At 40.9% G+C, this 14,165-nt stretch overlaps 1 protein-coding gene across 13 annotated transcripts in view; it reads left to right on the top strand.

Annotated features, from left to right (window-relative positions):
- Positions 1-14,165, top strand: part of LOC137372267 (double-stranded RNA-specific editase 1-like) — a 428,430-nt gene that overhangs the window by 171,662 nt on the left and 242,603 nt on the right. For 5 of the 13 annotated variants that reach the window (XM_068035997.1, XM_068035988.1, XM_068035999.1 and 2 more), the window contains exon 3: positions 1,323-1,414. The exons of 7 other annotated variants lie outside the window; for them this stretch is intronic. The gene's annotated coding sequence lies outside the window, so the exon portion shown is untranslated. Of the gene's footprint in view, positions 1-1,322; positions 1,415-11,823; positions 11,859-14,165 lie in introns of those variants that run through there. One more of the 13 variants, XM_068035991.1, reaches the window with a different exon arrangement.

The following is a 14,165-nucleotide window of genomic DNA, read 5'->3' as shown; positions in this document are numbered from 1 at the left end:
CTCTGAAGAAGGAATTTTCCTCCACACAAGATCAGGGGGCAGGTTGTTCAACCTTGCCCGTCTAAGAGCGAAGTCCAAAGTACGGAAAGTCCTCATCAGAGAACTCCTCTTTGCTGACGATGCTGCTTTAACATCTCACACTGAAGAATGCCTGCAGAGTCTCATCGACAGGTTTGCGTCTGCCTGCAATGAATTTGGCCTAACCATCAGCCTCAAGAAAACGAACATCATGGGGCAGGATGTCAGAAATGCTCCATCCATCAATATTGGCGACCACGCTCTGGAAGTGGTTCAAGAGTTCACCTACCTAGGCTCAACTATCACCAGTAACCTGTCTCTAGATGCAGAAATCAACAAGCGCATGGGTAAGGCTTCCACTGCTATGTTCAGACTGGCCAAGAGAGTGTGGGAAAATGGCGCACTGACACGGAACACAAAAGTCCGAGTGTATCAGGCCTGTGTCCTCAGTACCTTGCTCTACGGCAGCGAGGCCTGGACAACGTATGCCAGCCAAGAGCGACGTCTCAATTCATTCCATCTTCGCTGCCTTCGGAGAATACTTGGCATCAGGTGGCAGGACTATATCTCCAACACAGAAGTCCTTGAAGCGGCCAACATCCCCAGCGTATACACACTACTGAGTCAGCGGCGCTTGAGATGGCTTGGCCATGTGAGCCGCATGGAAGATGGCAGGATCCCCAAAGACACATTGTACAGCGAGCTCGCCACTGGTATCAGACCCACCGGCCGTCCATGTCTCCGTTATAAAGACGTCTGCAAACGCGACATGAAATCGTGTGACATTGATCACAAGTCGTGGGAGTCAGTTGCCAGCATTCGCCAGAGCTGGCGGGCAGCCATAAAGACAGGGCTAAATTGTGGCGAGTCGAAGAGACTTAGTAGTTGGCAGGAAAAAAGACAGAGGCGCAAGGGGAGAGCCAACTGTGCAACAGCCCCAACAAACAAATTTCTCTGCGGCACCTGTGGAAGAGCCTGTCACTCCAGAATTGGCCTTTATAGCCACTCCAGGCGCTGCTTCACAAACCACTGACCACCTCCAGGCGCGTATCCATTGTCTCTCGAGATAAGGAGGCCCAAAAGAAGCTCATTGTAGAATTTCTGCTGAGAAATAGACAGCTCTGTTCCTCAGTAAGCATTCTTCACTGGTGTCTCTCAAAACCTGTTTTAGCTGGTTTTTCCACACAGTTAAATTGAAACATTATACCATGTGACCTCCTCACTCTCCTGCTCTTGCCTAGATAACAAATGCAGCTGTGGCACACTGTTCTGAGAAATCTAACACTGCTCTCTCTGTCTTAAAGGTACACTGTTTCAAACAGAGGAGGAAAAAATACAGTTCCGTGACACCTTACACTAGCTTATTTCAGCTTTTGTATTTTAGACTGCAGTCAAGGTATTCCCCAACTTCCTATACTTCTTGAAAATGTTAAGTAAGCTTTCAGCAACATGCGCAGGGTAATGGTACAGAAAACCTTATCTGTGAATTACTTTTAGATGTTCGATGTACACTTTTATAAGATCTTACTAAAATCTTTGATATAGTAACAGTAAGTTTGAAGCTATTTGGTTTTATTGAAGAAAAGACAAACAAGCAGTCAAAATTATATGTTATAAACCTATTTGCAGTTAACTCCTTGAGTGGACAAAATAATAAAACTGTTTGTAAATAGCTTGAAAATAGGGTTTATTTTCCTTGAATTTCATATCCCTCTGGGAGCCTGATGAATCTACAGTGTTCTTTTGGAAATTCATTTTCATAAAATTGAGTACGTGTTTCCAGACTCCTGCGTAAGTGACCGGCCCTTTTATTCCACAAATCTGATTGTTTTGACAATGAACAACGTTCTTACTCAGTTTTCCGCACTTTATTTCATCTTGTTCTGAGATTTATTTTTCATTGTGTCCTTCTGATGTACTCTATTTTGAGCTGATTAAACGCCTCTGTTTAAATTAATTTCTATCAGTATGTTTCTGCACCTGATTTTCTCAACTAGTAAATAAGACTGAGTGCACACAGAATTTGAATTTTTTATGAAAACAAAAAGAACTTGGTAGCCCCTTCAATTGATTATTTTTCCTTCCATGGATTTGGTAACTATAAGGATAAAAGTATCCAGCAGAGGGCATGAAAGCACCTCTTGTAAAGTGCTCCTTGAGATGAGGTATTGCAGAACCGAGCAGAGTTACGAGCAAGTCTGTTCTTGGCACTTGACGCTTCACATTATTTGTAACAGAATGTTACTTGTGACAGTTATCTTACTGCAATAGTAAGTTATATAGCCAGGTAGGTGACAAATGTACAACTTTCAGAAAATCTGGTTGAATTCGACAGATGACCAAGACGTGGTAGATGGATTTAATGTTGGTAAACACAAGGTAGTCCTTATTGGAATAAGGAACAGCAAATGACAGTAGATGATGAAAGATGCCAGCAAATGTGGGAAGTGAAAAGGATTTGATACAATTATTGAAAATTCATTGAATTTTCTGGCCAAAGCAAGGCTTGTAAAATACTAGGTTAAGTCTAAAAGGCCCATCTGTTGGAATTTTTCATCCAACTTTGGTCATCTTGGTTTCAGAGGAACACTGATATGCTGGAAAAGGCTCAGGAATGATGAGGACGATTTAAGCTTTTAACTTGTAAGATCAATCTGTTGAGCTGCACTTGTTTCCACTGGAGAAGCATTAGTGCTTCATTGGCTGTAAAGCGTTTTGAGACCCCCGGTGGTCATGAAAGGCGCTATGTAAGTGCACGTCTGTCTTTTTTCTTTTGTAGAAGAGAAAACTAGTCATCCAGGTTTTTAAAAGGCTGAGACAAATAGATGATGTAGATCTAAGCACGTGTGAGCAAACTATTTGACTTGATTGTGAGTGTAGAACAAGTGGATAAAATTAGCCAGTAATGGATATGTGGACCAGATGCTAAGCAAAAGCAATTCATGCCATTTAAACTGGATAAAAATAATGGGATTGTAAGCTATAGGGATAGGTGGTTAGTGAGATCATGAAATACTCCATGAGGCATAATGGTTTTCAAGCTGCTAGGGGTTGGCAGAAGGGAAGAGTGGATGGAAAGTGGTGAATAATAGAGGTTGAGGAATGAATAAGTATTTGGGAACTTGTGCATGGTTATCTTGCAGACTTTTTATGCAGAACTATTTTCATTTTATGCAAAGATTAAATAGGTAGTTTGGAGTCTAGTATAGGATCAATGGTACATAGTTTCTGGAAGAAGTAGGCTTCAAGAATTGTGAATAACCTTTTCTCGTTCTATGCTTCCTTAATTTATGGAATGCAGACTGAAACAAATATGTGTATGATTTCTTTATAGTTAAGGATCTCCTACAACAATAGCCTGTCTTTATGTAGTGTCTTTAATATAGCAGCACATCTCAAAGTACTTCAAAAAGGTGTAAGGAAAAATCAGTGCAGCATTGAAGAAGGATAGATGAACAGAGTTGGCCAAATGTTTGGTCAAAGAAGTGGGTTTTAAGTGAGGTAGAGAGGCAGAAGTTTAAGGGAGGGAATTTCAGAGCATGAAGTCTAGGTAGCTGAAGGCATGGCTGTCAATGGTGAGGCAAAAGGAGTGGGAGTGCACAAGAGGTTGGAATCCGAGAAATGGCAATTGAGGAAGTTGTAGGGCTAGAGGAGGTAACAGAGCTGGGGCGAGGTGAGGCCAAGGAGGGAATTAAGCACCAGGATCATGATCTAAACTTAATTTTATGCCAAAAGCTGTGTGCTTTAAATTCGAAGATGTTAAGCTAAAGAGGCCCTTGGTAACTTTGTGCTCCAATTATTGTTTAATTCAAATACCTGCTGAAATCTGACTTTTATGACCTGTCAAAATTGGGACAAGCAGCTAAGAGGATCTTGCCACTCATGTGAGAGCAGGGATGTCCAACTTTTTCGTGTGGGAGCCACATTACAATTTTTGTCATATGACAATTTCAGAAAGATAACTGCATTAAAAATTTATCTTACTATTAATCAAAACAACAACAAATGTTCATTTCTGTGAAGAAGCTTTAAATGAGAAGATTAATTTATTGACTTTGTTATGACCGAGGTTGGAGGAGTGCACTGTTAATTCAGTCCCACTTCTCCACTGGTCACCAGCATATCAATAGATTTTCCCACCTACTGAAAAACAGCCAATTACATACTCTATCTGTCCCCCAGAATAAAGCACACCAATCAAGTTTCTTGAATCAACAACAAAATTAACTTTATTATAAAAACAAATCTTAACCCATGATGAGATAAATATATATTCGAAAAGCTCCTTATTTCCCTAGCCCTCATGCACACACAAGCATTCAAAAAAAAAAGTTAACCAGAGAAAAAGGATTTTGGTTTATAGCTGTTTCATAGGAATAAAAGGAATAATAAAATAATTTAGTTTGTCACATTCTGGTAGGAAGTACTTCGGTTTGGTGAGGTGTCCCATAGTCGAATAGTCGGATGGCACATGAAGTCTCTTCAGGCGAGGTTGATGAACAGTCTGTGGTGGGTAGGCGTTCAAGGCACTTCAATTGCAGCAGGCATCACATAGGCCTTTCAGGGGTGTAGCAACAAGTCTGCTTAGGTCTTGCAGCAGTAGTATAGCAGTAGAAGATTTCTTCAGATTTCAGGATTTCTTAAACACAGGAAGCAGCAGGAACCACACTGGATACAGGGATTCTTCAGAGACAGGAGGCGATTGGAATCTGCCACCTTTCAAATACAGGGTTTCTTCTCGAGATGCAGGATTCCTTTATAGAGAGAGGTCACACTTTTTCTGGAACTTCTGTCATCGCCAGGCAGGTCAAAAAAATCAAATTTCAAATGCCTGCTCTTTGTCCAACTCACTGGTTATTTAAAGGGTCCAAAGTGAAAGCAAAACCTTCCTGAACAGGTCATATGTCCAGACATAGGGTCTCCCTTGTCATTCAAAAAGTTACTCTGAGGAGTTCAAACTCTGCTGGTTTCCTTGAAATTGTCTGCTTTCCTGTCCTTGTATACAAGCTCAGCTTCCTTTCAAAGCACAGAAATGAACATTTGTTTTTATTCTGAACTTCCTTTCAAATATTCAAAATTTCAACTATTTGCAGGTGTCTTAAATGTCCACTGAATATCCTTCTTCAGCTTTTTAAAACACACAGAATCTTAATTTTTAATACAAAAACAAAACCTTGTAACAACTTACTTTCTCTTCACTATGTTGGACACTCATTTAGTGAGATACCTGGCATTTTTTGCTTGTACAAGAAGTCGATGTTTGCCCACACACCACTTGTCGAGATGTGGAATATTTCAGATAGATGTCCATTTGTCATGAGTAATCGTGATCACTCTCTTTCTTTCTTTCTCGCTCTATCTTTCTTTCTCTCTCTCTCTTTCTTTCTTTCTCTCACGCGCTCTCTCTCTCTTTCCCTTTCCTTTCTCTCTCTGCCCTCCTCTCTTTCTCTCTATCCTCCTATCTCTCTTTGTCCCCCTTTCTCCCTCCCTGTCCCCCTCTCTCACTCCGTCCCTCTCTCTCTCTCTCTCTCTCTCTCTCTCTCTCTCACACTCTCCGTCCCCCTTTCTTTCTCTCGCCTTCTCTCCCTGTCCTGCTTTCTGTTCCTTCCTTCCTCCCTCCCTCCCTCCCTTCCTCCCTCCCTTCCTCCCTCCCTTCCTCCCTCCCTCCCTCCCTCCCTCCCTCCCTCTCTTCCTCCCTCTCTTCCTCCCTTCCTCCCTCCCTCCCTCTCTTCCTCCCTCCCTCTCTTCCTCCCTCCCTATCTTCCTCCCTCCCTATCTTCCTCCCTCCCTCTCTTCCTCCCTCCCTCTCTTCCTCCCTCCCTCTCTTCCTCCCTCTCTTCCTCCCTCTCTTCCTCTCTTCCTCCCTCTCTTCCTCTCTTCCTCCCTCTCTTCCTCTCTTCCTCCCTCTCTTCCTCTCTTCCTCCCTCTCTTCCTCTCTTCCTCCCTCTCTTCCTCTCTTCCTCCCTCTCTTCCTCTCTTCCTCCCTCTCTTCCTCTCTTCCTCCCTCTCTTCCTCCCTCCCTCTCTTCCTCTCTTCCTCCCTCCCTTCCTCTCTTCCTCCCTCCCTTCCTCTCTTCCTCCCTTCCTTCCTCCCTCCCTTCCTTCCTCCCTCCCTTCCTTCCTCCCTCCCTTCCCCCCTCCCTCCCTTCCCCCCTCCCTTCCTCCCTCCCCCCTCCCTTCCTCCCTCCCTTCCTTCCTTCCTCCCTCCCTCCCTTCCTCCCTCCCTCTCTTCCTCCCTCCCTTCCTCCCTTCCTTCCTCCCTCCCTCTCTTCCTCCCTTCCCCCCTCCCTCCCTCTCTTCCTCCCTCCCTCTCTTCCTCCCTCCCTCTCTTCCTCCCTCCCTCTCTTCCTCCCTCCCTTTCTCCCACAGTTGCAGAGAGTGGGAACGCTCAGCAGATGGTTGGTCAGTTTTTTAAAAATCACGCTGAGTTTCATAGCTGACAGGTGCTGACATCAGGAACAGCGGTTTCTGAACTTCGGACATATTTGGGGTTTTCCCACAGCCTTTTTAAAAAAAAAAAAGGTTGGAGCCCACGGGGAGAACCCAAATCTGTCCAAAACCACTGTTCCTCGGATGCACTGATACACCTGTCAGCTGTGAAACTCAGCATGATTTTTTTAAAAGCCAGTCTGAAAGAAGAAGCCGATCATTGTGAAATTACCAGTCACGGACCCTTGGCGAGGATAAGGAAAAGCCCGGGTACAGTTTACATCCATGGGCCAGATGGAAACCTTTAGAGGGCTGCATCCTCGGCTGTGGGCCGTATGTTGGACAATCCTGTGCTAGAGTATTTTTAGTTGTCTGCAAACTTTGAAAAGACTACCTTGGCTATGCTCATACAAAAGCAAAATACTGTGGTTGCTGGAAATCTGAAATATAAACAGAAAATGCTGCTAATGCTCCACAGGCCTGGCAGCATCTGTCAAAAGTGAATCAGAGTAAACGTTTCAGGTCGATAACTTTTTTTGTCAGAATCAGTTAACTCTGTTCCTCTCTCCATGGAAACTGCTGGATCTGCTGAGTATTTCAGCGTTTTCTGTTTTTATTATTCTTGGCTGTGTTAGTTTTATTCTAATTACTTATCAAATATTTTCTCAATTGACATTGAAAGGTAAGATCATGAAAGGGAGAGATGGACCTTAGCCACTGCAGCCCAGAAATGATAATCCGAAATATGTACTAGATTGTGGCGTAAAAGATATTTCACTTCCTGGGGGACAGATTCTTATCAAGCAGCTGGATGTTGATACTACTGTCGAGTACTTGCTTTGGAGGAAAAAAGATTTGAATGGGAGAATAAAGTCAAGGGGATAAGAACTCAAGGGCCTGGATTTTGCAGTCACCATTAAAGGAACTGCTGTTGCCATTCTCTACAGCGCAGACAGCTGTTCAGAGTTTTTGTGGACTTTTGAGTGGGGACTTGCTGTCATCAGGCATCTGTTCAAGCATCTATGCACAGGGCAAGAAACAGCAAGACTCTTCAACCAATCAGATAGAAGAGTTCTCACTGAGACACCCAGACTCTAAACTGGGGAATATAAACCAGGAATTATTAGATTTAACTCATGTGCAGAAAGCAAAATAAAGATTGACAAAGAAATATGGGATTAAGAGAGATAGATAAAAGACAGAAAAAGTGAAATTTTATTTTAAACTCCAGCACTAAATAAATTCTGAAGGAATGATACTCCACACTTGTAAACAAAAATTAATTTAGGGTCAGGAAGGTTGTTTGTCAGTAATTATTTCTGATCACGCCATTAAAAATTCACTTACACCTGAATGTACTAGCCCTAACCTTTTCTTCTGTGTTTCTTGGGTAGCTAGTGGGCAAGTACCAGAACTTCACACCGTCGCATTGATTTCAATGATAGGTCTATCAGCAAGGTATTGTTGTAGCACAGTCTGTGGAGGAGCTGGGTAATTCAGACAGCAATTTCCAGATTTCCAGGTTTAGCTGCACATGTGCGGACTCTGGAAGTTGCTGTCCAATTTACTCCATAGTAACTGTGAGTGCTGTTAGCCTCACTGTTATTCTGAACACAAAATTCAGGCCGCGGTATTTGTAAATCCGATGGATGGAGTGTGAAGTGAAAGTGTATAAATGACAGTGACAACTGAAGGGGATGTTGATTGGGAGAGGAGGGAGGAATTGTGTTTGATAAGCTCGTGTTGAAATACACACCATCCTAAAAAATGTTGTGCCATTCCTCAGTGATACAAGTGACACTGGATCATAGGTTGGGTGTGTTGAAATCTGTCTCTAGTAGAATCCAACTGTAGGGTGAAAATGTCATGGTGTGATGTGATAGATATCGAACGCACACATTCACGGTACATAAACTGTCCTTGAATCATGAATATTTGAGATGTACTCACACCACATATTGACAGATTTTATATACAGTATATTTCAGTCAACCACAATTCAGTTCCTATTAATTTGAGGCAATTATTATGTATTTTGCTTCTGCACATTCCAGGAGCAATGACACCGCAATCTGTTTTGATCACTGTCTGGGCCTGATTCACGAGAGCATTATTTTCAGAATAAATTATTGTGCAATAAATCAACTAATGCACTGTTTTCAGATTCCACAGTTGAAGGCATACAAATTCAAGCAATTAAAGAATGCTCTTTACTTGTACTGTCAGGCTTTTCATTGCAAGTGCTTTTGAATAAAATAACATCACAGTGTTTGTTATGTCACTGTGTTTGATATTCTTTGACCTGTCTGCGTGGTTTTCTTTTAAAAGAGAGGATTTCCTTAGGAAATACAGTATTTATGTTTGGTGAGTGCTGATAACCATTATCAGCAGCCAATTATGGCTGGGGTCAGACAACAGGTTTAGTTTTCTTCACGTCTGCTGTGGTTGGTGTTTTTTGTGGAATTCTTAACACGCAGGGATGTAAATGGGAAGATGCTGCTATAAAAGTTAAATCTCTGTTAGTTTTACAACATTTAAGGTTGGAGCAATAGGAAGGATTCTGCTTCTAGAACAAGGGGGCACAATCTTAAAATTAGAGTTAGCCGTTCAGGGGTGATGTCAGGATGTACTACTTCATGCAAAGGGTAGTGGAAATCTGGAACTTGCCTTGAAAAAACTGTTGATACTGGGCACCCTTAGGGTTTTTCGGAATGTTTGAACCATCTACTTCATTCCTTAGAATCTTGTTGCTCCAGATATTGTGTACTTAATGGAATTCCTGTAAGCTGGCATATATCTTCAGTCCAGTCTACAGCTCCTTTGGTAAGATGCTGTGCCCAAGCATCAGCTTTCTAATGCACAAATAGCTTTTCCCCTCTGGATGGGTGATAGTTGATATTTTGAAGGGTAGTCAAAAATAAATGTTACATAGTCATTACGGGTGCTTTACCTTGAAGGGAATTACAAAGTTCAGGTTTGAGGGTAGAGATTATTAAGACTGTCCCTGCTTATAACAGAGCAAACGGTCTGTGCATAGCCAGAAAGATTCCAAATTTTCCAGTAAATACTAATACCTCCCTTTCTTGAACACTGTCTGGGCTCCCTTTCTTAAATAGTCCTTGTGGTGGGCGTCCAAGCTACAGCTTCCACAAATGCTGGTCTAATATTTTTATTGAAAATAAGATGTACGGACATCTGATCGCAAGATTTCTTGAAGATTCTCTCCAGTTATGTGGAGAGGTACTTCAGTTATGTGATGAGTATGGAGAACCCAGAGAAGGTGGAAAGGGAGATCTAACTGATGTATTCAAAATTTTGCTGGTTTCTGATAGAGAAAGTAGATAAAAACGGTTTCCTTTGGCAAGTGAGTCGGTAACCAGAGGGCATGGATTTAGAATAATTGACGAAAGAGGTAGAGGGGAAATGAGATGATGTATTTTCAGAGTGTTGTTGAGATCTGGAACACACCTGAAAGGGTGGTGGAAGCAAGTTCCATTGCAACTTTCAAAAGGTAATTTGACATGTGATTGAAGAGGAATAATTTGCAGGGTTATAGGGAAAAAACTGGAGAGTGGTACTAAATTGGACAGTCATTTCAAAGAGCTGACACAAATACGACAGGATAAATGGCCTCTTTTCTGTAAAATTCTATAATTCATTGATTTGCCCACCTTTTTGATGCAGTTTAGGATGTTGACAGTGGTATGCAAGGGCTGCTGTTGTTACTTTTCATTTGCATCAGATAATAGCCATGTTAGAGACCAACCTAGGAGAGAAGTTACTGAGGGAGATAAATGTAACTGAAACTGTCATCTGTTAACAGAAGGACACGTATTTCAGTTAAATTTACTTGTTTCAAAGTCAAAATAAGTCGAGAGAGCCAATTTGAGCCACTGGAACTTAACCCATATTTAAACCTGGAGCTTCCAGTCTTCTGTTAAGCTTCCCAGAGGTTGAAAATTGCAAGCGATGGAGTACGAAATGTAAAGGAAAGGAGAACCAATGGAATGCAAGTCAGTGTTCAAAACAGGGATAGGCAGGTCAAAAAATTACTCCAAAAAACATGTAGCAAGCCAGTCACATTGTAAAACAGGCAGTAATTTAGATCGAAGCAGAAAAACTGGGAACTTATGAGAGTATTCGTTGGAAATTAACTTTGTTGAACCCATGAGTGAAGCAATGTTTCATGTAGATTCTGACAGCTATTAAAATAGTGTAAAATGTTCATTGTAGCGAGTTGATTTAAAATTATGATCTCTGATGTGTGTTTTATTTTAAGCAAATTTTTCTGTTTGTTTTGGCTGTCAAAACCATTTGTTGAATTAAAAAGCAGAAATACTACGACTGAAGTACTTTTCATTCAACTTTGCAATTGTCAGTGTGTTGACATTTCTGTGCTCATGGTAAGGTGTCAGAAGCAGCTTTTAACTTTACTTTTTTAAAAACAAATTGCTCAGTTCCTGGCTGTTGGAAAATCTGAGCCACTATGATGATAAAATAGGTAAATAAAACAGGAAGCTGTTCCTGAATTGTAGTGAGAGTTTGAAAATTTGCCATTTAAGTAGTGAGCCTAGTTGTTTCAGGTTACTGAGAACGTTCTAATTAATGCTGAAGATGTTTTTCCTAACTCCTTTTGAAGGTTGAATGGCAGAGGCTATAATGTGTAAGTATATTACAAAAATGTTACAGTAATTGGGGCTAATATTCTCCCTATTGTAGCCTGGCAACTCGGATTCAAAGTGGTTAGTGATCCGCTGGGAACAACAGACCGAGTTTGTGTGTGTATGTATGTGTTCGAATATATTTCGCACAAATGCCTGCAAACAAGTTCACATCACTTAAACCATCCATCTGCAGGCAGTTTTTGTTGTAAAGCACTCAGGAGGTAGTGCACATGATGTCATAAAAAAAACAATTATGATTGGATCCAAGCATTGATCTGTGTGTGTGTATGTGAGATTTTTTTGTGGGTGTGGGGAGGTGGAGGGCTTGTGAAATAACTAAGCTCAGCTGCTTTTAATTGTACTGCTATTTCTCAAGAGGTTTCAAAATATGTAGTTCTGTGTTTGAAGCTGAACTCCCCTTTTATTTATGGCCGAGCTGTTTTTGGGTAGAGGGAGAGTGCAGTTGCAGACTATCTCACATTATGAAGAACCTGGAACTGTGAAAGAGCCAGTGCAGGGTTAACTGTCATCTCTGCAGGCGCGTGATAGCATAAATGAATTGCTGTATTAATATACTTTTGTTAAGTCAGACGGAGAGATTTAGCGGGCCACTGACCTGTTCAAGCTGCACAGTCAGCTCACTGCTGTATGGCTTCACTGCTGGCTGCGACACTCAACATGGGCACCTTCATTCATCTGGTCAGGCGCAAGTTCAAAAGGCGTCGGAAGAAGCGGTCAGAAAGGAAAGGTAGAGTTTAATTTCTACTTTTTTTTTGTTGTGTGCTAGAAATAGTGAGAGCTACTGATTGAGCAGACAGACATGTGATACCAAAGGTTTTGGTTCCTTTGCACATTGCATACCTGTATAGGACTGGGGAAGTAAGAGGGAGTTCAGTTATTTGCTTTCTTTCCTGAGGTTAATGATGTTTTATGTTGAACTTCAGCTTTTAGTGAAGAATGTCCCCAGCCACTTACTGTTATTAAAACAGACTAGCAAAATTGGTGGCTATGCTGATGTTTGCACTACTGTGATTTGCCTGCTAAGAGACTGTTTAATACTTGTTGTAATATTGGAGCTAATTCTGAATGAACACTAAATGTCCCTGTTTAAAATTATATGCAGTCCGCTGTCTTTAGTTGCACAGTAAAATTAATTTTTAATTATCTTTTTAGAATCTCTAGATAATCCTGCTTTTTTATGTTGCTATATTTAAACCATATTATGATATCTAAATTTATATTCATCCTTCACATGTAATTAAGAGAGATCAGCATTTAACCTTCTAAAAATTGGTGAACGAGAACGTAAAAGCTTGAGTCAGGAGACGACCTGAGCTTGGGACCTTAAAACACCTGCCAGGACTTGGCCACGACAGTTGATTTAGTTCGGGGATGAGTGTGGAGGAGCACTGAGAAAATGGGTTTTGAGGTCCTGTCTGTTGAGTTATCCGAAACATATCAGGTTTCTCGTTTAAGCACAGAATAAAAGGGATTGTGATTGTGCTCCTGAGACACTTAACTATGTACTTGGGTTTAAAATATCCTAGCAGAATGAGACTTTTCAGTAAATGGTGCTATGTAACCTTAGTTTGGCAATGTAGGTGGGAAATCTGTCTGCTTTGAGTGCAGTGAGATGATTTATTCGTCCGAGACCTGCTGCCTTCTGGTGTATCTTTTGAGGTCTTAATTGTAGTGCTTAGCCTTTTGGAACTTTAATATTCAGTTGGATATAATCAGTCAGCTATAGTTGATCTTTAATTTCCCCAATTATCAAAGCATTAAGGAAAGCATAAATATAAATACACAGGATGAGAGCTCAGGACCAAGTGTTACATGACAGTTTTATAAACCACCTTACTGTGTTTTCTGAAGCTAGTCCACTGCCCTTAAGCACAGTATCCCAGTGGTGTTTGTCAAGAGGTTTGCAAGTTACAGTAATATCTCCTGGATCTATACCATCTGATTCCTTGTATTATTTGAACTTCATAATTCAGTTGATTCTTTTAATATTTTAGTAGTTCTCTTTGGGAAGCTTAGTGTTACTTTGTGTCAAATTATTGTGTGATTTAAAACAAAAACTTGGTCCTGATTTCAGTTCTAGAGTGAAGTGCTTCCTAGAGTCAAGGAACATTAGAGCACAAGTCATCCACGGTGGTTGTTATGTACCTCCAATAGCCAACTATTTTGCATGCTTGTATTCTTGGTTGAGGAATGGTGTATTATGTATCCAGTAAAGGTAAGAGTGAAATGACAGATTTAAAGAAAGGGCAGAAAATCTAAAAATGAGATGATGCTGAAAATGATCATATCAAAGCTGTCGAGATTCTCATTTAAAAAAAAATGATCATTTTGCCCAAAAATGTTGTCTCTGTTCTCAAGATCCTTAATTTATGAATCATAACTTTAATGGGTCAGGGTTACGAGAAATTTTAGACGCTTTAAGTTCTTTGCAAAGTGACGCAATAGACAAATTTCAGATCATATTTTATCAGAAATCTAAAGTGTGAGAAGGTTAGTAAAGAATGCACTCTGTAAATGTAGATTACAGTTGATCAGATGGGTAATTCTCAAAGTATTGAGAGAAGAGGTGGGATACATCTGCTCAAGCATTATTAGGAGGTCCAGTAGCACAGCTGTATGGGACTGGCATATGCTATGTTTTATTCTGATGTATTCTTTTAAAAAAAGGAGCGAGTTGATAGGTATAGATCGGTCAGCCTCATATCCTTAAATAGGGAAAATCCTCCTAATTTTATGAAGGCGCCCTAAAGATTAGGTAGTTAATCCTACATCATGGTCTGGTTGCTGTGCCTCCTAAAAGAATTAAATTCAATTGGGAATGTGGAGCATCTTGTGCATATAGTTTATTTGGACATTCAGAAGACATTTAATGAAGTTTTATGTGTCTTTTGGAATTAACGGCATGAGTAAAAGTGGTTGAAGCGTCTCGGATTGTTATTCTGGAGAAGTACGGCTCTGCAGAGATGATTGTTAATTTCCTTGAGGTTTTTTTTAAAACTAGTTGAACAGCGATATGTTTGAAACTGCCACAAAC

Source organism: Heterodontus francisci, chromosome 7, assembly GCF_036365525.1.
Source record: "Heterodontus francisci isolate sHetFra1 chromosome 7, sHetFra1.hap1, whole genome shotgun sequence".
Lineage (NCBI taxonomy): Eukaryota > Metazoa > Chordata > Chondrichthyes > Heterodontiformes > Heterodontidae > Heterodontus > Heterodontus francisci.
Note: the sequence above shows the minus strand (reverse complement) of the source record. Positions and strands in the feature narration are given on the sequence as shown.